Consider the following 25,651-nt stretch of genomic DNA (forward strand, 5'->3'; position numbering starts at 1 on the left):
AGCAGAAAATTAGAAGACTTGAACAATCCATTCCCATCTCCCCACCACACACACACACACACACACACACACACACACACACACACTCCAACACCAGTCGGCTAAGGGGAAAAGGGCGATACCTTTTTAAAAGACGAAAGGCTGTAAGCCATTCTTAGCAAGAGCTATATTGAGCATGCTTGCCAGACAGGCAGCAAAGCTGAGCCCCAGTTCCGCCCAGACATGTGCCTTCCATTTTCATTTTAATCAGCGGCTCAGGATGGCTGCTGATTCATTTTGCAGGATGTCCCCCTGGGAGCCAAGGTGGAAGCCTGAGGCGAGCTGCTCTGCCATCAGTGCAGCACAGCACACCAGACAGGGAGAGCACGGGGACGGGACGCGAAGAAAGAGAAAGGCTTCAGCTTGCCACGTTCCAAATGTCAATATGGCTACTTAAACATCCTTCACAAAACCAAGTCCATTACAGAAAATATAATGAAAGAAAGGGAAAAGAAAAAAAATTGTCACATCGTCATTTCATTATCCACCTACCCCCTCAACAAACACACACACACACACACACACACACACACGTCCATAGAATGGCTTGAAATTCTAGCTTTCTTCATGATCACTGTAAGATGCCATATATATATATATATATATATATATATATATATATATATATATATATATATGCATTTTTTTAATGTACCTGGGCTGCTAAGTAGCTGGGGTGGTATACCTGATTTAGCTGGAGACTTTGATTTGTGGGATTGACAACCTCATTATGCAGTGAGCTTATTATTGATATTATTCTGCTCTCGGTTGCCATGGCCACCTTGTGAGACACATTCAATTTTCTCTCTTCCATCATCATTATCTATGAGGCCATCTGTTGTGGAAAATGAATTCAGCCTCATTTGCATGACTGATAAGCAATTTTTTTTTTTATCTATTTAACAGAAGGTCATATGCCGGGGATTTGGAGCTCGTGAAAAAAAATGTGGAGAAAAAGCGTATCGAGAGGATGAGTGGGAGTGCGTGCGTTAGGGGATGTATGTGGAAGTAAAACAGATCCCTCAGGCCCGTGAGCCTATCGCGCTGCATTTGTCATTCGTGCCCGGCGACATTTTTTTTCCCTAAGCTACTGCACACGAAAGTGAGAGGGCTTTCCCTGCAGTCTTCTTGAAGCCCCCTGGCTTTTTTACTCATTGTTGGTGGGTGTATTTTAAATTTTTTTACTCCCTGGACTATGGGTTATCATATCAATATTCACTGAAGACAAAAAGCCACCTTTCTGCATCTGCGTGGTAGGCATATCCCTCATCGTCCTTGCCAACCTGTGCTGGAATAGGCTTGTCTTTGCTTTATGTGTATCTGGGCAGCACAGTTACCCAAACTGAGCTCGTCTACCTTGTGAGCGTTGTGTCGTGTTGGGAGGTATGTGGTCTGCGTGAGGTTAATTGTGGGACTTAGCGGACAGGGTCTGTCTTTCGGTAGTTTCAGGGCTCATGCTGCATCGCCTATTGTTTGCTCCTTTTCCAAGTTATTTTTATAGCATGGCTGGTAGCTGAAATGTTCCTGGGCTAGAGAGTGTGTAATCCACAGCGGTCCCTTTTGAAAGCAAAAGGGGTATTAGGTTGCATGCCTTCACCGTGATGTTGTTTGTAAAAACTTGCTGCATGGCTAATACTTAGACAAGATTCAGATACTGAAACAAAAACTTCCCACAGACTTTACTGGATTACTTGACATGACAAATAAAGCATACCATTCTCATAAAGGCTGTTAAAGCTTTAGCTATCCTTAATATAATGTGATACTTGCCTAATGATAAGAAAGTTGATTTATATCATTTAATTAGAAGATTTTTAACTATAACCTAAATGTGTGAAGTTCATCATAAGGAAACAGTATTTCATTTGTAACAGAGATATGTCTTTTAATGCGACTTATTAATAAACTGAAAATTCAAAATGCAAACTTTAACTTCAAGGTAAATCAGAATGAGGCAATAAATATATATGTAAATATTCATGTGATAGTTAGCCATTCAAAATACAGAGCACTGATAGTGAATTAAATATTAATTTACTCATGACAATTTCCTATACCACTAAAACTATGTAACCTATAAAATTTTAAGTTATTTATTTACTTAGAGTAAAAGCATTTTTCATAATAAGAGCTTTTTTTGTTTGTGTTTGTATTTTTTACTGGACAAAAATAACTTCCAAGACAAAAGTATCTCCTACCACCCTTACAGACATCAGGGAGTCTCTGACTGTTCAATTTTATAAAAGTTATATAAAGGCATGTCTTCCATACAGATAAAAATGTGATTATTTTAAGAATAAAAAGTGTTTTTGACAATATTCCTTTTTGAAAAACAGTTCCATTGCATTTCTTTAAGTTTCCACCTCTCAAGAACTTTGAATCCAAAGTACTGATTGTATATTACACATGCCATTTAGTGACACAGTCTAGAAAAAAGGAACTTAATTTTTTTCTAGTTGACCTAAAGGAAAGTGTATGATTCTGTCACCTCAAGTGCAATAATTCAATTGGTTAAAATTCTTAAAATTGTACTGTAGTAATAAATTTTATTTATTAAAGACAACAGACCATAGTTGATATATTTGAATAATAGTTTTTTACTTAATGGCACTTTTTGAAACTCTTGCCACAGTGTCATAGACGTCACACAAGCAATAGCAACTGTTATATAATCCTTCCTTTTTTAATCAGCCATTTTTAAAATATATTTTAGCTCGAGTATTAGAGAAGTAATTTCATTTTAAGTATTAATTTGACACCTAGAAAGTTCACAACAGTAAAAGCCTGATAGTTAATGAAGATTATTCCCAGTTACCTCACTTTAAGCATCAGTCAGGTGATACCTGGATCTATATTATAATATGTAAAATTATGCTGTTGCTCTTTGATCCGTACATATAATCTTCAGATTTGTGAAACAAAATTGTCAACTTCTGAGAAGCCTAGGAGATAGCACAGTTGATTTTCCCCTCCCCCTCAAAAAAAGTTAATTACCAATCTTGGTTGGCTTCTTCCTTGCCTCCCTGACATTTGACTGCTGCTAATTCACTGATTAATCTCATTAATGTGATTATAGTAGGATTTGGAGTTGGCTGCCATTGTTCTGCAGACACTGCTATTCAGCCTGAGCACTTGCCACCTCATTCAGTTTTGCTGTGATTTTTCAAAGGCTGGTTGAGTGAGCTATTGTGAGCAAGGCTTCTCTGCTTTTCCCTTTCAGCACCGGGAGCTGTCCGCTGCTGATAGCAATTCCGTTCAGCAGTGACTGACTTCCTACTAGTTTACTGGCAATGTGAAAATGGCTCACTTTCATCACCTTAATGACTGTCCTCGCTGAGGCAGAAGTAGGAGCAGCCTTTATGGTCACAATTGGATGTTTTGAAGATGGTGGCAGAAAAGACATGCAATCTCCATATCTCTATTTTGCATATAAAATTTTTACTCTACTTTCCAAATTTCCAAACATAATGATTTAATTAAAAATACTTGGATATGTGTACTTGTGATTGAAAAAACCGTAAACACTGTAGAGATATGCTCTTCAAATGGGAAATCTTTATGTAATGGAAATTTATGCAATTAATAAAATTTCAGTTTTGAAAAGCAGGAGGAGTATCAAGATGAACCAGTAAGGCAGAAAGTATACATGAAACATAAATTTCAACTTCTCTTGAGCTAAACTCAAATCCTCCAGCCAAACTTAGGCCAATTTCATAAATTTGTGTTAGAAGCTAAGATCAAGGATGAAGGCACAATAATTTGTGACACTGTATGTGTGGTGTACAAAAATTCCTAAAGGAATAGGAGCACACAATTTCCTTTTGGGTGATAAAAGCAGTACAGCATGATTTTAGGGAAATGGGGCTATTTTTCAAGAATGAGCCCCATACAGTGTAGTGCCTTCATTGTTCCTGTCATATTTTCACCTAACTTATCTTTTACTCTCTTGTAAATGTTATATTTCTCACCTTACTACTGAGTATGCCTAATTATTTCACTGTCTCATGTTGTATGTCTGTTTTCTATGCCAACTTTCAATCAATTAGGGAAAATAAAAATATTTTGCAACTTCAAAGCTTTTTAAAGTTTTTCTATTTGTTAAACTATACTTAAAATTAAAAATTTGGAGCGAATAATCTGATTATTTGTTGATTTTCTCTTAGAAATACTTCACATGTATGATAAAAAAAATGCAATCACTTTTCTGGGAAAAATTCATTTTGTGGCCTAAATAATATGTTTAAAGTCACATGTGTAAACTAGATTTCCAATTCTACCTGTAAGATAATCTAATTTGAGGGAGAGGTATTGTTTTAAAAAACATACTATACCATCTAAAATACTTCACTTATTATGCATTTTGGTAGCTATGTTTTTAACTTCAAAAAACTTAAAATTTTATGTACTCTGAAATATTTTGTGTTATGAAACCCATTCAGTGGCACAAGAGGGGCTAGAGAGATGTCTTTTGGAGATGCCCACCCTGCTCTGACCTTGCAGTGTGGCTCTGCTGGATGTCCCCTTCCATCCACGGCTGTAATTTCCAATCAATAACCAGTTTTTCAACTGCATCTAAAGTCTACTTTGATGCACAGTCTCACCAGAGCACTGTCCAGGAAGCACGTGAATGGCAGATTCGAAAAGAGGGATCTTCAGTTGTGCTAAATTCTTACCCAATTATTTTGAGTCATAATTTGATTGCAATAGTATTCTGCATTTTCTTATTTTAAGTTTCTGAAAAAGCTCTCTTCATCAGTGTTTTCTTTGGATAAAAAAGAAACATGTAGCGTTCCTTTGAAAGCAGCAATAGAGGATAAACTTGAACAAAAACTTGAATATGATTAGCACATTTTTCACTAAGTTAAGTTTCATCACACTGTATTCTTCACCACAACACTCGACCTACATTAGTCTGCAGCGATTCCAAATTACATGAAAGAGAAAAGGTACCACAAGCTTAAAGAATGTATATATATAATATGTATAAATATATGTCATATGATATATTTATAAATATATACTTAATTATTTTAAATTTCATTTTGAAATGGTAGGGGGTAAATCACATCCAGATATCATGTGTGGCTGATATTAAAAATTAAATATTTTAATTGGCGTACCCCACAAATTAGAAATATTGCCTATAATGACCATAACTTATATAAGGCATAATGCTAAACACTCTATTTTTGTACTAATTTATTATATAATCTTTCTGGTACCAGATGATTTTAAGGTAGCAGCTACACATTCTTCCATCAAATAGGCTGTTTCAGTGCAACATGGTTTCAGTTTGAAGTGTGCTTTGTGCTCTCCCTCCCTCTCTTCTTTCCTTTCTCCCTCCCGCCCTCCCTCCTCTCTCCTTCCTCCCTCTCTCCCTGCCTGTCTCTTCAGTCCTCTCTCTTTAACTCTGTTGTTTGTCCCTTTTTGCCTCCCTCTTCTCTCCGTGTCTCTCACACCTGCATTGTTCAGCATACACGATGAGTTTTCTATGCCTGTTTTCACAAGGATGCTGTTTTAAGCTTTGACATCATAATGAGTCCTCAGGGTATCTGTGGAAGTAATCAGAGATGGCAGAGAAAATGTAAGCCAGGTGTTATAAAACTAGAAAGAATGCACAAATGCTTATTTATTATGTGAGGAACTACTGAGAAGCACTGCTATATTGGGCTGTCTGTTAGAAAATTTTCCTAAAATGTATCTCTTTAAAGAAAATCCCTACTCCCCACGTGGCAATTATTGGAGAAGTTGGGAGGGAGAGGAAAATCTTTTGGTTTCAGTGTAAGGGGTATTGTGCTGTGAGAAGATGGAATGGTACAGGACAGTCTCTGAGAGTGTCGCCGCTCTCAGACCGCAGTGACAGCCAGCAGAGCTGGGTGAGAAGGGATTGTCACCTCTGTAGTAACCAGGATGTCTGGTCTCGGCACATCAGGCAGGAGCCTCGGGATTTGGAGGAACCACCTCTGAAAGCCAGAGGAAGGCGTCCCTGGTGACTGGGGACTCCCATGCCGTCGCCCCCACGGACAGCACAGCCAGTGTTGTGTGCTGTGGAGAGGCCGCAGTGGTTTGTCACCGCTGCTGCTCTGCCCGAGGCTCAGCCTGGACACAGGGGGCTGACAGAGTGACGCCTCTGGAGCACGGGGACGAATGGAGTGGCAGTGTGTGGGGAGAGGCGATCAACACGTGTGAGGGTTTCTGCCTGGCAGGAGTAGCCCTGCATGTGTGCAGGGACAGACTGCGGAACTGGTGGCCTGACGGCCACCTCGTCATCCACATAAAGGTACCTCTTCCTTTTCTTTAAAGGTTGCATGGGATTTCTCTGGTTGTTGCCACTTCCCTGTCTTCCGAATGATTTCACCCGACCTCTTGAGTACTTCAACACATAGTTGTTTCCTTGACTACCTGTCTTCAGCTCTTATTTGATGACAAATTATAGCACTTCTTAAAATTGCGTGGTTTGGTGTCCAGATGAGCCAGCACTGGACTCTCTCCCACGGAGCTCCTGCTTCAGTGTAACGTCACTGTGGGCACCGATATGTCTGCTTGCCGCCTGGAGTTGTTATTAAACAGGAGTCTGTGTATTCGAGGCTCGTGTCCAGGGGGAGGGGTGGGAGGTGCTAAGTAGCCTGTATGATTTCATGTGGTCGTTCCTGGTGGTGAGCGTTATAAGAGAGAGGTTTGCAGAGTGCGAGGTGTAGGTACCACGGGAGTAAAACAGTCATTGCTTGCCTTAAGAAGCCATTTATAAAATTGGCACTTCTTTTTAACGGAAAAACGCTAATGAAAGTCCTAGATCTATGTTGCCTTTTGTATTTTTGAAATCTAATTTGGTCTTGCCTGTTGAGAGAAAACTTTCTGATATTTTTTTTTCCAAACAATACTAAAAGGTTGATAATGCTTTAACTTTCTTAGAGAAATAGTTCTATGTCTTTTGTTTTAAAAGAAAATGAGACAAGAAGCTCATAGGGAAGCAGAACAGACTTTAAGAGTCAGCTGGTGTTAACTCTTGTGTAACTGCTCTCCTCTTGGAAAAGTGGCTGGGCGCCTTTCGGAACCTCTTTTTGTTTTGTTTCGGAGCTAAGCAGTAGTACCAGGGAAAACGCTGCAGGTGCAGCTGACTGTGAGGTTTCTTTGGCCGGGGAATGACTTTACCACAGCGTCAGGGATGGGGGTATTTTTAGACATGCTTCCTGGCCGGTAGCTGTTAGCAGCCTGCCTTTGGCATTTCTCATTCTCATCTATTACATTAAATACGGCACTGCACATGATACACATTGAGCTGTAGAGGTTTAGGGGCCTGTGGTACAATGTAAGAATCATACAGCATGCATCCCCACTCCTGCCTGACGGGGCTGCAAGCCTACTAGACAGGAGGGTTAGAAATTGCCGGTGTAATCCACAGCTCTACCTTGGAAGAGATCTAGCTCAGCAACAAAGCCCCCCCAGACTAGGATTCGGGGATATGGATGTGTTTTGTAGAGCTTAAAGGATGCAGCCTGAGACAGGGTAAGTCAGCCGTGTGCTACTGGTGTCTTTCTGCAGCGACGTGGTCTCCCAGGGAGCCCTGCCTGCTGCACACGGGGCGGCGGGCGCACAGCCCACCTCGGCGGCTGCCTGTCAGTGGAGACTCCTCTGCCTCCAGCACGCATGCCCGTCTTCCCTGTCGTTTAGTGGTGTCAACTTATTAATTTCCATCCTCGACTTCGGGCCTGTTAGTTTCCTGTCGGAAAGCATTATTACTTTTGTCCATGTGGCAAAATAATTAGCATACAGATGAGAAGTGGCCCGGTGTCTGAGCGCCAGTAGAGAGAAGATGTGCCCTGGGAAGTTGATTGGATGAATGGAGAACAAATGGTGGGCGTTGGAAAGCATCAGAAGAGTTTTGTGGTCGTGGAGCAGGTTGGAGCATTTCCTGGGTGAGTCCCCAAGATGGAAGGCAGGGTGGCTGCCGGGGGAAGGACGGCTGCCGGGCGCTGGCCCAGCTGAGCCAGCCGGCTGCAGCCTCCCGCACTTCATACCCACGACTTTGTTTTGCTGTTGCCACCAGGTAAATGTGTCCTCTTCCTCTTGTTGTTCCCGAAGCCTTAGCTCCAGTCCCTAAAGTGCAGCAAAGTTCCACTCCGAATGGTCAGTAACAAAAGAATAGTCGTCTGCTGCTGGTTTGGGGCAGTGCTTCATCCATCTTCCTGCGCCGGTGTCTGAAGGGGAAATGAACTGTTTAGAGATGATTGTTTTCAGAAATTTACAGCAGCCATTATTCACTGTGTTTAATTAATATTTTCTGGAGCAGTGTATCCAGACCAGTAAAATTAGCAAATGTTGTTTCAATGAAAGACCAGACATAATTAGTTTTGACTGGTATATATTTTTCCTAGCTGGAGGAAGATTTTGGCTGATTTAACCAGCAACTTACAAGAGATTATGAAAATTGAACTGACGTTCCTATTGATCTGTAGGATCTCCAGATAGGAAATATAAAAATTAGCACAAGCTCAGGTACTGTCAGTTCGTGTCAGAAAAATGGAGACTATTTTGTACAAATCAGTCCCCTGAGTTGGAAAGTAAGTATAAAACCTGCTGAAATCCTAATTTTCTATTGTCATCAGTGACACACATTTCTTATATAATTCTGTGACTGTACTAGTGCAATATGGGTTATTTATTATTAGTTAATATACTTCAATCTCGGGGAATTCACTGATAAATAAATCTATCCTGGTCTCGTAATTCCTACTCTCCTTAAAAGGTGAGGGTTTCATTTTAACTGACCTAATTATTTCATCTGCTTTTAAGGTAGAACTCAAATAGAAATTATTATTCTCTAATATAGTTTACAGTCTCCTGAATATTTTAGGTCACTTACTGATTTTGGTGGACTTTTATTTTTAGGCTTTTTAAAGAGTTGGTTTACTTTAGCTGTTGGCTTTACACAATGACAGTGAATATTTGACAGAAAATACAACTTTTTGGAGGGTCATTTCTTCTGTTTGTAAAAAAACCTATGCCTTTCCACAAAAGGAAAAAAAGAAAACAAAAGAAAAGAAAGAAACCTACCTTCAATAAACCTAAACCTCAAACACAAGATATTGGAAAACATATTAATCCTTCATATGAAGCTTTTGACACTTTAGTTATAATTTCTCCCCTCATATCCAAGTTTCTGAGCACTCACACTGAGCTTTTTTTTTTTCATAATAGGTGAATTCTTTATTTTTATATCAGTGCATATATGTACATATATATAGCCTATTTTATTTTATTTTATTTTAAAAATTGCTGGTAAACTAGAATAAGTAAATAATTGAGATTTTTTTTTAACCCAAACAATATTAAGTCCCAAAATGTTCTCAAAGAGATTCATGAACTGTACCTAGAGAAAAGTAATATTGCTATGAGTTTTCCATTACTATCTTTCATTTCAGAGTTGAGGCAAGCTTTCTAAGATTAAAATAACTCCTTTTAGTTTTCTGGTGGGTCATAACTTTCTCGGGACAAAATATCAGCGTTGTTTTAGCCTCATTGCGAGGCTACAAGAGGAGGGAACACTGGGCTGTTACTACCATAGGCTCTCTTTGTGCCTGGCTGCCTCTCAGAGGTATAGCCCAGCTTATTTTTTAAGGGCCAAAATTATGTCACATTAGTTTCCACTTGACAGAGTTACTTTATGCCACTATCTGTCACATTAGCTCTCAGGCACTATTGAGTTGAGAAGGGGTTGCTTTCAAAGACAATGAAAGTTCCCAGAGTTACAAATATGGTGATGTCTACCTGACTGAAAATATGATTTCTAAGGGAATTTTTTTTTTTTTTTAGATTGAGCTCGAAGGTTCAAGCTCAACTTGGGAAAGGAAAAAACGCAGACTTTCATAGCAAATTTTTGTAGGCAATCAGTGAGATGCCAAAATATTAGTCTGAAATCAGGCACTGTTCGGTTTCACTGGGGAAGGGTAGTGGGCAAACGGGAAGCTTACTTCTCAGGAAGCTGTGTGTGCCATGGTGTATTATCATTCCTTAGCAGACTGCCCGTTGATTGTGAATGAAGATGGGTGTAAACATTGGTCTTTCCAAAGGTCACTTGAACTTATTTCTTTAAAATGCTGTACTATGATGTATTTTTGCGCTATTGGGAGGACTACAATTAATCTCTTTAAAGGTTTTGTGAGTGCATGTATACATGTGTTTTTAAGATGCCAAGTGAAAGTGTTGTGTGTGAGCTGACAATGTTTCAGCCATTGGGTTAATATGTGTACCATGTAAACCTGCCTTTGCTACATTTGTACACTCGTTAATATCGTTGAAAGGAACTTCATGACTCAATATTACATACTGACTGCTTTGACTAAAGTCTTATTGCTTAGCTGGTGCACTCAAATTGTTTTAAAGAAAATTACCTCAAGATTATTGGACATCTGCTTGAGATATTTTTAAGTGTGGAATGTCAGTCTTAGGTCTCTAAATCAGACAATTCATGGATTCGTGAGTTATGGGGGAGGGGGCTCTTTTTAGCACATGACAGAGATTTTCAGTAGGGGGCTTCTAGCTGAAACCCTGTGTTGGGTAGAGTCTTCACGCTGTTATCTCAGCCTAGACTCACTGTGTTTTAAGGGCACCCGACAGAACGGTTTGTTGAGAGTCAGCATTACCTCTTGATTCCAGAGGCGACCACATCACTCAACCCTGAAACTGACGGACAGATTTTAGGGACTGGCTTTACATCTGTCCTTGTCTCCCCACCCTGGTACGTGTATCCCACCAGCCTATGCCATCTGAACAGAAGCTGGGAGCACAGAGCACTGTCGCCATGGAACAATGCTAGCCAGACTGGCTGTGGAAATAATCGAGTCTGCAGGGCACCCCATAGAGAGCCATCAAATCAGGTCTGCTCTGGAGCTGTCTGCTAGGTTGTGAACACTCAGAAGTCGATGCTACATCTGCCAGTGGGCCCTCTGGTTCCCTGAAACGCCCGCCTGCCTGATGCGTGTGGGCAAGAGCTTTTCAGAAACCAGTTTCCTTCAGGATAAATTTAATACGTCTTGAGGGCCGGGCGCAAGCAAATTGATTCTATCTGCACCAGGAAAAGTCATAAACAGCTGCAAGAGCACAGATTCTCAACAAGCCCAGGATTAGGGGATGCAATTTTGTGAAATACCCCAAGCCTATTCCCTTCATACCTCATGCCAGCGTGGCATTTTTTAAATTAGGAAGTTGATTAAAAAGGGATGGAAGACCACGGATGTGTGGTCCTTTGGCATCTACCCAGCTGTTTTTTCGTCTGGTCAGGAAAGTATGGCTCATCACCAGTTGCAGGAAAGGGGGGAATCAGTACAAGGCTAAAGGGCGGCACGGATGAAATTATCCTGGGGCACGTGCACGTGGCCGTGGTGGCAGCTCCACCCAGACGACCTGGCTTCCTGCATGAAGCACATCGCCTGCACTCTGGCCGTGTGCGGCCACTGGGTGTATGAGCTAGTGCTGTGCTTCTTCCTCGGTGGTCAGTGTGATTGGTAATAGCTGTTTACGTTTTCTGGATTTGGATCTGGGTTTGGCCTCAGGTCCGGTAGTTGGAGGGAATGGTGGTACTTGCCAGAATAGGGCTGTGCAGTTTATCTTCAAGAGTAACTGGTTTTGTTCTTGCTTTTTATTTTTTCTGAAGGGAAATTCCTTTCTTCACTGGCTCTTTTCAGGGCGTGGAGTATATTACCAGAGGGATATCATTGTAGGCCTCATTATAGTGTTGCTGTGGCCAGTGTCACGTTAGAAATTTAACCCTGCCCACCCTCATGTGCCATGAGCACTTCCCCAAGCCTACCATAACGAAGACGCTTTGACCACTGCGGATCCGGGACCACTCGGGGTTCGCGATCAGGGGCATGCCTCCTCCGTGGGCACCTCAGCTGCTGCGTTGTGATTCTCTCTTTTGTTCTCCTTCCCTGGGATCATACTTGCAGATATATTAATTATGTTTGGATTCTGCCTTTTAGAAGAGTTTGGTAACAGCTTGGCTGGAGGCAGTAACAGTGACAGGAAGCCCAGGGGCTCCCCTCACCATCTTCTCCTAGAATAAAAAATATCAAAGTCAGTAACGAAAATTAAAGGCATGGCTTCTTAAACTCAGCGCTACTCCATTCTTAGCACGTTAAGTGAACATGTCACACAACATGCACGTACTGAGCACCTACAGTGTGCAGGGCCAAAAGAGACAGAACTGACAATAATTTTTGACCCACAGTGAGTCAGGATGTATATATAGCCACATATAATCACTATATATGTACATATAATCTATAAATAAATATATGTAATATAGTTAATGTTTTAGATGTTAGACACATATAACATGTGTTATATGTTATATATATTCATGGATTGTATATAAGTATATACTTATTTTAAAATATATATTTATTTCTGATAAAGGGTACTGACAAATTCCTCTAGACCTACTTGTCCTTGCATACATTTGGAAATAGATTAAACTATTTCTGACTTAATAAGAGTAGTGTAAACATTGATGTCCCTTTCTTGAGTGATTAATACTTTAGGGATCCAGGTGATCATTCTGAAAATTAGCTCTCAATTACATGGCATTATATACTCATATTTCTCCAATTAATTAAATACATGATTTGTGTTTATCACCTTCTTACAGAACCTAGAGCTGAAGTTTCCAACTTGTGAGGCTTCTGATAGTGGCCCCTCATTCATTCATGGTTTCTGTACGTCCACGTTTGCCATCCCCTTATGGTATGCATTTGCAACTGAAACAAGGCTGCATACCCGAGAATGCATGAAACAGTAAACAAAACGCTACTACGAGGAAGGAGTGTTAGTAAATGTCAGGTGTCTGTTTTGCAATTTCTGAAAATTTCAAAGCTGTTGATCCTGGAGAGATCAACAAGAGAACATTTGAGGACGACATGGCTAAGCCTTCGATCCTAGGAACTAGCCTCCCAAGCAAACAAGAAGAAACCCTGGGTCCCTCTCACTCCCCTCTGACTTTGCTCTGTGACATCAGCAGCTGCCCTTAATGCAGCCAGCTAACAGGGGCAGCCAGTTCATCATCCACAGACTCACCATTGGCTGGGGCACATCAGAGGGAAGAGGAGAGGAGAATTCAGACTAGAAACTGCTCATGCATTTCACTGGTGACTCTGTCACATTTCCATGGAGTCAGACCTGCCTGAACATACATAACTATTTAGAACTAAGAATTTTGCGACTAAATCCTGTAAAAGTTAGATCATAATTAGCATTTTATATTCTCTCGGTGTCTGGAAATTTAAGTAGTTCAGCATCAAAAAGCTGCATGTCTTTGCTTAAAACTGAAAGTCTGAGATTTCATAAAGTAAAAAGTGGTGGTTGATACTAGGAACTTGTATATAGAAGGAAAGAAAATCTTAACAGTTTGCTCAGATAAATTTCAGACAAATTTAATATTTTGTGTTCTTTGGTTCATATGGCACATTTGGTATTGAATCAATCTTGGAATTTTCCATGGCATTTGTGTTTTTAATCTACCAATATCTTTTATGGTTCCTTTCATAGCCCTGAAAACAAGAATGGTCCAAATGTTTCCTTTTTTTTTTTTTTTTTTTTTGTAGCTAATGTGCTGTTACTGGGTTTTTGTTAGCTCAAAAACAATCCTTTTCCCTAAGAGACCCACATCCACAGTGCAAGCCGAGAAATTCTGTGTCTGTCCTTGAGGGATACGTTAACACACCTGTTTACAGTTGGGCTCTGCCACCTGTTCATCTAGTTTTAAACTTAATGATCAAAACAGTATCTGACCCAAGGGGTCAGATGGGGAAGACCACCAAATGTGTGAGGTTGCAGGTAACTTCTCATTTTTAATATGTAACATTTCATGGATATTACACTTTGAATAAGTTGGAAAATACTCAGCCTGTGATAAATATTCCAAGTCGTGGATATCACCCACCCAGAATATCATGAGGAGGAGTGCAGCCAGTGATATTTTCTGTTTGGTGCTTTACGTATTCAAAAGCCAGCACATGCTGACGGAGTCATTCGTTTTAGCTTCAGAGTATTACTGAGGTCTTAAGGAAGCTGACTGGGCCCTGGGCAGTAGGAAATGGGTGATGTGGGCAGTGCAGCACCTCCACACCTCGCCCTGTCTCCTGCCCTTCCTCCCACGTCAGTGCCCCTGGCCGGGGGCGTGCCCACATGGCCCCACTGACTCCCTTTTCAGCCTGCATTCGCTTTCCTGCTGGCGCCTGCTCCTGAATGTTCAGTTATGCAGGACAAGACCGGGAACAGCATGTCTGAGTCCTTTTGCTGACTTGGGGGGGCTCTTCCAGCGCCAGAAACACTCTGCCTGGTTTGCTTACGTCAGATACACTGCACGTGAGCTGTACGTTTCCGAGTAATTCCCTCGCATGTTAAAAATGACCAGTACTGCTGGGAACCATCTCTTTCTTGTCAACTTCCAAAGGGGATTTTCACATAATATCGCACATTTTAGTCATCTTCTCCTTTTTTCAGTCTGTTTTATTTTCTATGTGACATTCTTCATCCACAGCTAACAGACAGTGACAGGGCACCCACGTGAAAGTGTTCCGGAGGAAGGATGCTCATCCTCGCTCAGCTCTCCTTACAATTTGGGCGTGACTGAACGAGCCGCTTCAGCTCTCCATGTCTCAGTGTCCTGGCTTGATTGAGGGGACCGAGCTCCATAATTTCTCCTCCTAATTCTCACGTTACACGACTCTGTGCCTGCCATTCCATGGAGCCCTGCCCTACACAGCTGTTCCTGCGCACTGGTGGGGCTCCGTGCGGCGGGCAGCGCCCTCCCTGCTGGGGGCTCCTTGTCTGGGCTTGTTCTACAGAGAAGAGCGGGAGGCAGGCCTGACACCAACAGCCTGCAGAATTTAGAGGAGCTGCTACTTTAGATTAATGGGTCTAATTCAGGATCTCTAAGGGCAGCTGAAGTGACATGGAATTCATCTAATCCAAGGCTTCTTGGTCACCTAGTTGTGTGAAACTCTAACGTGTAGCTGAAAAATAAGTTCCCCTTAAGCTCTTTTCTCTTTTGATTTTATCAATTTTGTGACTCTGAGTTTAGTTTACTTTAGGCAAGTACTCTATTATGGCAACTACAGTGGGTGAGTTGTCCTGTAGAATTCACAAAACTCTGTGCTGTGATGGCTCTAGTATGGCTGCTTCATTTCTGTCGACTCAGTCTGATTATAGCAGATCTTCTCAACCGTCCATGATGGAGGCAGATGAAGTGTATGTAACTGGTATCACTAAGCTTGATGCTTAAAGAAATAGCCCCACTGGCTTTGTTTCACCTTCTCTTCAGGAAGCAGTATTTAGATAGTAATAACAGCCAGGGTCTGAAACGTTAATAGAAAGTTCTAGTGGCTAAAATTTTTAGCTGTTAAAATCTATTATACATTTTTAGCAGTTAAAATCCATTATGCAATCCATGTTCCACTTCTGGTATAAAAGCACCCAAAATGACAAATAAGATCTCGTGGGTACAAATAACCACCGAGTTTTTTCCACACTAACCAGTGGTACGTGCTCTTCATCATTTCAAAAGAGCGAGCTGAATATTGTCCTCAAATTATCCCCGTAAAGTAGAGAAGAATGTTAGCCCATCGTGTGGAAGGGAAGTAAGACAGAGAAGTCAAGTCCACGGGTGAGGTTGGGCATCTCTCTGTGAACACCTGAGACACAGGCTTCTCACCTGAGTCCCAGAGGCCTTTCCAGGTTGCTGGTGGCAAGGATGAGCCTTTGGGAAAAGGTAAATGAAGATATGTATTATTTCATAAAACAATCAACTCTTTGAAGAGCTCAAAATGCCAAACGCGAAACTTTTAGGTATTGGGAAGTGCTCTCACAGCAAAAGCAGTGGAGGGGGTGGTGATAAGGGAAAGGTAGCTGCATGCACCCACCGGGGTAATGGGAAGACAGAAATGAAAGAGTGAAAAGTGCAGGGAAAAGATGAAAAAGAGAGGACACTCACAGACAATGAAAGATACAAGTACACGTAAGACATTCAATTTGGCTATTTCTAATTCTAATTGAAAGTGGGATGTAAAGATGGACCAGCTTGTAAAATCCTACTTTTGGAAGATCAAAAGTTCGGTAACATTAAGTGACAAGTACCCTCATTCTCTTTTATACAAACTACTTATATATTATGTTAAGAAACCAATGAGGGTAGACTGTCAGGATAACACCATGGCAGCAAAAATAGTAACACGCAATACTTAGTTACCAAACACACTACATTGAGGGAATTACTCACGGATTGTATCCTGTAAATCCCACAGGAATCTATAGGACTGTAGGTACTTTTATTATCTCCATCATCACAAGAAGACAAAGCAGCCTGCCTGCTGAAGATATATAGGTCATTAAAGATATAGCGTGATGTCTAAGAAAACCAGCCCCCCAAATGAAAGTTATTGAGTGAGAATGAAATTGGTGACGCTCCGTGTTTATAATTTGGTGCTTGCTTTGGTTGATGACGACGGTTTTTAAGATGACCCAGCACTTTACTTATGGAATGTCTGTGGGACAAGTGCTCAGCTGGGTATGAGACACCCCCCCTTGCCTGGTAGGAACTGAAAATCTAGTTGAGAACACGGAAATGTACATAGTAAAAAACAAATGAAAATATCTCGTGGGCCGTCAAGGCACCAGAAAAAGCATTGTGTGTTCTGGGGTGGTTGCCTGCTCTCATTGTGCAGAGTATGTGTGATAAGAACACGAAGGAGCATGTGGTTCCTATAGGGCAGGAGGCCATTGGAAGCAGGTGCGATCGGACCTATCCTTGAAATGAGTTAATTCAGATATGTGAGCAGAAGGAGAAGGCACTCTATATTAACATAACCATAGTCAGTGTTACAGTAGTAAGTAAATAAACGTGATGCTCTGAATCGTCATGATCAAGTGGCATTCCACAGTATGGGGTTGCTTATTCTGTCGCCCATGGCCTGTGCACGACGTCTAGTGGCCTCTGGGGACTTGTGCATGTAGTAGGTGGGTAGCGGTTCCATTTTGGGAACTATTAACAGTTTGCTTTTAAAAGAGTTTTCCAAAATACATGTCATTTCATTTTATGATCTAATGACGACAGTCTAGGGCTATACTGTTATTATGGGATGATTCACACAAATATTAAAGACATTTACTCTTGTGGTATTCAACAATAATTTCATAAGAGTTCTCATGAAACAGTTTAAAATATGTAAGAAAATAATAGGAATAGGCATTTCTTCTTTGCTCTGGAAATCTTTACGTGCAAGTAGCGGATTGTCTTTTTTCCCCCAGAGGGAGGGGTATTAGAGAGCTAAACATATGAAGAGGTCTGTGACTCAGAAGGGGTTGAGTCCAAGCATGTTTATAAAATTATGTATGATGATAAATACGCCACTCAGTCCCGGCTTCATTATGGCTTTGCAATGCATAATAGCTCAGCCTTCTACGTAAGATCAAGTTTAAACGTGGCTCAGAGAACGTACACTGTCTCTAAAAGTAAAAATACAAATACTACTTCTCATTTATTTTGTTCAAAACCGTGTTAACAACCCATACCCCTCTGTCCTTCCCCGTTCCACAGGTCGCTGTGAGACCTGCTGTGACGTCTGATAGGGTCTTTTCCCACATTGGCTTTTAGAGGAAAGAAGTCCACCTTCTCACGCAATTCCTAAATTGCCCCCCAAATTTATTTTAAACAAATTTATAAACCTAAAACATGCTTACATCAGCCTTATTCTGAATGTCAGATTTATTTGTCTGCTTTCAGATCCCACTGAAATTAGCTCGGCATTATTTCTGCCGAGCTACAGGCCCTCCCCAGAGAGCTCATGCTGACGTGACTGCTGTAAGCGTCTCCCAGCAGTGAAGACAGCTAGTGCAGCCAAGGCCATGTGCAAATGGCCTGCGGGCCATCGACGGCACTCGATTTCTGGTTTCATTTCCATATCAGCTGAGATTTTCGGAAAATAATGTGCTGAGTTTTATCAGCTTTGTTTTTTATACAAATATTGTTGCGTGCCAAAGACAATGATTAAAAAAAACTACTCCTCCCTCAGCTTTTCTTCATTGCTGTGTTGAAGACCGCAAAAGTAGAATATAAACCCTTTGTACGTGTCTGCCCTGAAAGTAATTATGTATAAGTAATACATCATTATTTATGATTATATTTTACTGATGTAAAAATATAAAAATAATTTCTCAAGTTCCAAGTTCATTACTAGTCCATTCTTTCGTTTTTCTTCTCAATGCCCCAGCCACCACAATGTGTTTCCTCTGGTTCATTCGTCCTTTGCAAACAATGGCCCCTCAGCCATTAGGTAATTCACCAAGTAGCCCAGAAACGCTCTTCTCTCTCTACTGCTCTTCTCATCCTCCTCTCCTTCCTCTCAGCCTGCTGTGACCGCAGGCTCCCCTTAGCCCACTTCTCAGTGTCCCACACGTCCTGCCAAGCCTTCCATGGCGCTTGGGTGAAATGCCCTTGATGCAATGAACACGTTTCCTTCTGTCCTTGGCTAACAGAATGCAGGCTTTGTCTCTATCACTACAGGATCTAAAAATAGGAAGAATGGGTAATGGGATGAAACTATCAAAAAGCTACTGATAGTGAAAATCCTGAGTAGGCCTCAGAAGAGCTACAATCCTAGGGGAGGGAGGAGGGGGGGACCAGGCTCGTTCTAGTTCTCAGTGTCAAGGAGAGAAAACAACCCAGTCAGAAAGCAAAGACAGAAGCAGGGGAAAGTGAACAGTCTGGATCCAAACAAAAGTGGTAGCAGGCGGGAAAGGGGGACCATGGAGGCACACATCACCCCTGGGTGACGTGGCAGGAATGGAGTGCTAGCTCTTGGCTCATCTCCTGTTTTCCCTCAGAGTCCATCCTTTCCATAATCCGCCTTTCGAAACCCGGTGGGTCAGGCGGTATCTCCAGCAGCGCTTGGCTCTTGCAGAGCCCCTCACTGCCGTCAGTACGTCAGCTTGCTTCCACGCACGCACTTAGATCCTGCAGTCGTGTGCTTGCATGCCACGAGTCACACACATCTCAGGCTCAGACACGGGCTCACCCGAGGGCCTCGCTGCTGCCTGGAGATGCGGCTGGAGCAAACCCATTCACTGATGACACTGCTGCACACGGCATTTTGGGGGTTCAGAAAGGCTCACCGGGCTCGCTGGGTTAAGTGATCGCAGAGAGGCCAGCCTTTTCAGGAGCGTGTGTCTGCTCTCCAGTCCTACAACACGGCACCTTAAAGGAGCTGTCAACACCTGCAGCACGGGAGACGCACACCGTGTGTTTAATTGCACTGGACTTCTTATGATGGGGACACGGGGCTTATGCTTCCCTGCTGGTGCTGCTCCCTGTCCAGGAGACAGAACTGGCCGGAGTGGGGTCCTCCGAGCACACACCACTCCAGAGCCTCTTCTCATTCTGACTGCAGCCAGAGGACGGCCTCCCTGGCTGTGTGACCCAGCAGTCTTGACCTCACTCTCCAGGTCGTACCGTCTGGGGCTTTGTCTACACAGAGGAAGGCATTTCCAGGGCTCTCAGACTCACCTGACATCAGCTACGTCGTGCGTGTCACACCGTGCGAGCCCTTTCCATGTTACGTAAGGAGGATGTTTATTAGATGAGGCAGACCAGTAACGTGATCCGGGCGACTCGGCCACGTCCTTGTCTGGGCACATCAGTACAGGTTGAACACGAGCTCGTGTGTGATGTGACTGCAGTGTGTAGATGTGTTGGTGCTCATAGCCCGTCAACGGGGGTTTATGCCACCAGCTGCCTCTTCTGATTCTTGTGAGATCTTGGCTGTGAAAACCTTAAGTTTCTCACTTCTCATCTATGGTCTTGAAATCAGATCCTACCAGCCCACGTTCAGATCGAGGGTCTGGAGACACCGAAAGTGACAGCTGAGCGCGCACAGGTGCTAGTAGGGGCTATGATATGACACAGTAACATCTCAGGTTTGACCCAGTGGGTGTGTTATGTCCACAGGTTGGTGGCTGTCAGAAGGTTCCTCTATCTTCTGTTTGTTTATTTGCTTATTTTTGTTCTTTGGTTATAGGTAGAGGAATTTTTTTCTGTGAGTCCCCTTCCAGCTGAAAGTTGTTTATGTAATTATTGTCACCCACTCTTTCAACAATTCTTTACCAGATGCTGTGGGTTCTATGAAAATGAGTCAGATCTACCCTCTGGCCTCAGAAATTTTGTAGCCCAATAGAGACGAAAAGACAAATTTAAAATGACTGCATTATGGTTTGGGATTTGATACAAGTGGTGAGGAACTACAAATTAAACGTTATGGTTTTCTCCGAGGAGGGAGAGCCTGTGTCAAGCAGAACTAGAGTGGAGACAACATGAAAAAGTTTGTTTGAGACAATCCTTGAAGGAAAAGTAGGATTTCAACAGATAATTACAGAGGTGGGTGGGGTGGGTGGGGAGGAATCCAGGCAGAGAAAATAAGGTGAGAAATCTCTGAGCGAAGGAGACTCGTGGTGTTCAGGGCACGGTGTACGGACTGTTTCTGATGAGAGCAGAAGCACGCACAGAGGCGTGGTTGGCAGAGACCAGGCCTGAGGCATAGGCTGGGCAGGTCGTGGCGGGTCGGGAGTGTCACACTTACAAGTGCTTACGCGTGATGAGATTACAACTTTGTTCTCCAGATAATGGGGCATTCTGGAAGGTTTTTATGTAGTTGAGTGACAAGGCCAGAGCTATTCTTCGGGATAATTAATCTGGCGGCCAATCAGTGGCTACTTCCTGCCAATTCTGTCTCTAAAATAGCTCTCCCAACTGTTCCATCTCTTCCACCCCTCCTGCCGCTGCTGCTGAGCAGACTGTCGTTATCTTTGTCCTGGACACTTACAGTAGCCTTGAGTGCCGCCCCCCACACACAGACACATACACGCTTCCCACCACACCCACACACTCTACGTTCTGTTTTCAGCTTTGACATTTTTGTGCTCACACAACACCAGGGACTTCCTGTTTCCAGCAGACTTAAACCCAAACATCTTACCGTACCATCTGAGGTAATCCTCAAACACTGTCCCGTCCATTCCAGACTGTCAGTGCAGTGACAAAGTGATTGTCCCCTGTTCACAGTGCTCGGGTGGTTCACACCATCCCCTCCCACCGCCATGTCCCACCCTGCGTGCACTGTGCACCTTCTGCAGGCTGGTGTAAGTGCGCTTTCCACCAGCCCTTCTAATTCCTTCCAGAGGCAATCCAGACCTCCTCCCGAACCTTCACAACGCATGTCTGGAGGCCCTCGTCATGGCCTACCTCGCGTTTGTAATTGTTCATGGAACCGTGTAGCCTCCCCTCTGAGGCTATGGAATGCTGCTCCTCATGAGTGTTGATTCCTGTCCAAACATGGGACATGGTTGGTGCCCAGTCACTCTGTTGATGTGAAGAGGGACTGGTGGGGGAGACTGACGTGGCCCCTTCTCTATGGCTGAGGCATGGCCAGTACAGCATCTTTTGTGGGGACCTTGCAGGTCCCAGATTTCATGTCCTGATTCAATGTGAAATTATTTACCCAAGAGTGGTAGCCATGTCATTTTGGCCTGTGCCATGCCATGTACCTTGACGTTGGAAACAGGTGTGTTGTCCTTGCATAGTAAGCAGTTCCCAGGTGCTTCAGACGCGTGAATGAACGCACGTACCCTGTTTCCCTGAACCACGGGAGGACTTCCTGTAAAGTGATGTTATCTCTAAACTGGCTAAATAAAAATTTCATAAGTCGGAAGTCCAGGCTCCAATCTGAGAACCTGGGCCTCCCACACACTTTGTTTTCCTTCATCTACTTACGCTCTAAGTGTGTTCTATCTCATTTGGACCATTTGATACCACTTAAAAAATAAATAGTTGTGTATCTGCCACTTGAATTCAAGCAACTGAGAAGGACCCTTGAAAACTCCGACTCCTAGCTCTTAAAGCAATCGATGGTAGTGCCAGGAGGGAAGTTAAATTGAAGTCCTGGAAAGGGGAAGTTTTCCCTTTTCCTTCCACTACAGCAGGAACTAGGATGATGTGAGGAGGAATTTGGGATATGGAATTTGGGGAGACACATGGTCTCAGAGTCACTCAGCTGAGGAGCCTTTGACCTCCCCTTGTCCAGGCTTAGATGTGTCACCATGCTGATTCTAAAAAGAAGGGACATTGAAGTTAAGTGGGACAGACAAACCCTGGGCCTCACAGAAGTCATCGTCAAGAAAGAGGCAGCTTTGTCTGTCTGACTTACTTCGCTTAGCAAAATAATCTCAAAATCCATCCATGTTGTTGCAAATGGCACTATTTCATCCTTTCTCACGGCAGAGTAGTATTCCATTGTGTATATATACTACAACTTCTTTGTCCAATCATCTATCAAAGGACACTGTGGTTGTTTCCATGTCTTGGCCACCGTAAATAAAGCTGCAGTGAACATTGGAGCACACGTGTCTTTATGTATAAATGTTTTCAGAATTTTTGGGTAGATACCCAGGAGAGGAATCGCTGGGTCATATGGTAATTCTATTCGTAATTTTTTGAGGGACCTCCACACTGCCTTCAACAACAATGTAATATATAGATGCTGTATTACAGAATTGTACACCTGAAACCTACGTAACTTGACTAACAATTATCACCCCAATAAACTTTAATTAAAAAAAAAAGAAAGAAAGGCACTGTGTGACCTGTTCACTAGTTCTGTCTATTCCAAAAGTGGTGAAGAGTCCTCATGTTTTATGATAATTTCAAAAACTAAGTTATTTCATCAATTTAAATAGATGGTCATGCTGGGTTACACTTATTAGGGGAAAATAGGCATTTAGAAATTGTCCTTCATTTCTGTGTATTTTAAGCCACAGGCTGGTTTAAGGGATCCACTTTAGCCTTCTAATGTGGGGATGACTGGAACCAGTGTGGCCCAGTACAAAAACAATCAGGTTTTCCTGATTGAGACATGTTCTTTACACACACTGCCTGCAGTTTTAGCTAGAACTTACAATATCCTTTCTGTATACTTCTGGGTTCTGCTTAAATGGTAAAGATTTTATGGATCATGCAGGGAATTGTGATGTAGACATGCAGCCTTCATAATCAATTGTACCTCATCTCCAAAACAAGTCTAACTTCCAAGTGTGCCAGAATACTCTGGAACACTCTGCCAAGCCTGTCAGACTACCAGTGATGCAGGTACAAAGAGGTAACTTGCTCCATGAAACTTCTTTGCCAGGAGTGAGCTGAAAGGATTAAAAGATTAAAAAAGAAAAGGAGCCTAGTGCTTATTATTAAATAAAAGTGAAGAGGATGAAGAAGATCAGTAGCATGAAAGGCACACATAAGACGTTAGGCATGGACGATGGAAGACAGATTTAAGTTGTCCTTTTTCTGTCAACCCTGACTTCCAGTATGGAGCTGACCCCCTCTTACGCCAGTGGCTGGAGCTATCTATACCACTCACCTGCCAATGTTCTAGTCACCTAAATTTTCAGGCTACTTATTAATGAATGTATTTATTTCCTACCCACAATCAGGTTGTATCTCCTTAGAAATGTGTCTTATGCCTTAAGCGTATTCATTTCTACCATATGGATTTTCCAGTGCCTTACACACATAAAAGGTGTTCAGTAGATACTTGTTTAATTATTAGACTGATTTGGGTTATGAATTGTTCATATGGTTCATATTTTGTTAAATCCAATATGCCTATGACACTCTAGTTTACCTTTTAGTGTTGGTTTGGTTTCCTGCTTCTATATAATCCCAATTCAAATTTTTGTCCTTGGTTAAAAGAGTCTCCAAGAGATATTGCTGATGGGAAAATGGAAGCCTGGATTATTGATCAGTGCCTGTAGCCTGGGCAACGAGCGTGAGTTGGGATCCTGGTTCAACGTGACATGTTTCCTCTGTGGGCAACAGTGCTCAGGAGGGTTCTTGAAGGGGATATGTTGTTTCATACTTTGTTCTCTGGAGAAGTAAAGTGAAAAATACCTTTTTCATAGGTGATGGTGTTTATTGCTCATATAGCCATGACCTTTGTCATTTTTAGACAAGCTGGCTTTTGGTTTAGTTTGGTTTGGTTTGGTTTGGTTTTTAAAGTCTCCTCTTGGTCTCCAGAGTAACTAAATTGCTCTCAACATGGAATTATGTAAGATGCTTTTGCCTCTCCAACATGCTCGGTTGAGAACTGTTCCAACATGGTCCATGTGCCACCCAAGTGCTTTCATGCAGCTGAAATGAATCCATGGGCCTAGTGACCTATAACTCAAGGATGGGATGCTTCATTCCAGCCCAAGCCTGACTAAAGCGTGGTGACATTCACGAAGAGACAGTAACATTGGATTTTCAAGTTTTGACTCCACTGCTCTTCAACACATTTTAGTACACAGGTCAGTTGATGGGAATCTCCTGAGCCCCTCGTTTGTGTCTGAGGATGGAGCTAGGTGCCTGGAGGATGTGAAAGTAGAACAATGGGAGGTGACACCAGTGAGCAGATAGAACAGGTGCGGGATGGGGGTGGGGGATAAACAGACCTACCAGTTGTACCTGGAAGTGTGGTCTAAGCCATCAGACTATTGCCACGCTAGTTTCAGCTCCACCTTTTTTGACAAATCACCTTGTATTTGACATTGTATCTGCACCCTTAGAACCAAGCGTAATACAGAGGCACTATGTTTATTAAGGTGAATGGAAAGATACAATAACATAATTTTGGGAAACATGAAAGAGGTGTCACAAACTCTGTTACTATGATGATAACTATTCTTTTCCTTTAGAAAAATCATATTTAAGCTAGAATTAAGATTGAGCCTAATTGCTCACTCTCTGGCAAGTAGTAGGTGCTGAGTAAATGCAAGTTGAATAATGTATTGAAAGAATAAAAAAAAAGACATGTACTTACCCCAAAAGGGCTCAGTGCTAATTATGATTCAGGGATATTCATTAATAGTCACAAAAGTCAGAAGTGCTTTTGCATTAAAACAAAAATCTCGTTCTTTAAAACAGTCTACTGGTCCCTCTCTTAAGGACTTTGTTCATACATCAAATAATTATTGCATATTACCATGACTATAATCTAATTAATAATTTCAGTTTTAGATGAGACAAAGGAACCCATTTAAATTCTTTAAGAGTTTCAAGTATTTGATCAGGTTTCGACTGTTGGTTCAGTCCCAGCCATTTGAGCACACAAATCTGTCTCTCTTGCAAGGGAGGCAAAGAACCCCAGCTCATTGTGAGCAGACGTGAGCGACAAGGATGTGCATATATCAGCATATTGAGTGGCAGGCACAGGCACTGCAATTTGACATCTCAGTCAGTTTGTCTTGAAGTCTGGCAAAAATAGAAGTATAGCAACCCCTCTTCCTCAGCATTTCAAAGGAAAAGTGGTCCCACATTTCCGAAGCTCACTGCTATAGATGAACAAACTTGCAGGAAAGAATGCACCAAGACCACTTCTGTGGGTTTGTTTTTATCATTGGGACAAAATATTCTGAATATTTAGACAACATTTACTGACTAATAAGTTCATTAGTCCCTGATTTATTCAGTCTCCTAAATTTTCAACCTCAAGTCTGGCTAAGTACCTGTGTGCAGAATTAGTTTTTGTTTCGATAT

At 42.2% G+C, this 25,651-nt stretch overlaps 1 protein-coding gene across 15 annotated transcripts in view; it reads left to right on the plus strand.

Moving 5' to 3' along the window:
* The first annotated feature begins 1,112 nt into the window (after nt 1-1,112).
* MYT1L (myelin transcription factor 1 like) overlaps nt 1,113-25,651 on the plus strand; it is a 367,369-nt gene continuing 342,830 nt past the window's right edge. For 3 of the 15 annotated variants that reach the window (XM_033124937.1, XM_033124945.1, XM_033124951.1), the window contains exon 1: nt 7,323-7,545. The gene's annotated coding sequence lies outside the window, so the exon portion shown is untranslated. The other 12 variants (XM_033124947.1, XM_033124949.1, XM_033124950.1 and 9 more) reach the window with 9 other exon arrangements.

Source organism: Rhinolophus ferrumequinum, chromosome 13 (assembly GCF_004115265.2).
Source record: "Rhinolophus ferrumequinum isolate MPI-CBG mRhiFer1 chromosome 13, mRhiFer1_v1.p, whole genome shotgun sequence".
Lineage (NCBI taxonomy): Eukaryota > Metazoa > Chordata > Mammalia > Chiroptera > Rhinolophidae > Rhinolophus > Rhinolophus ferrumequinum.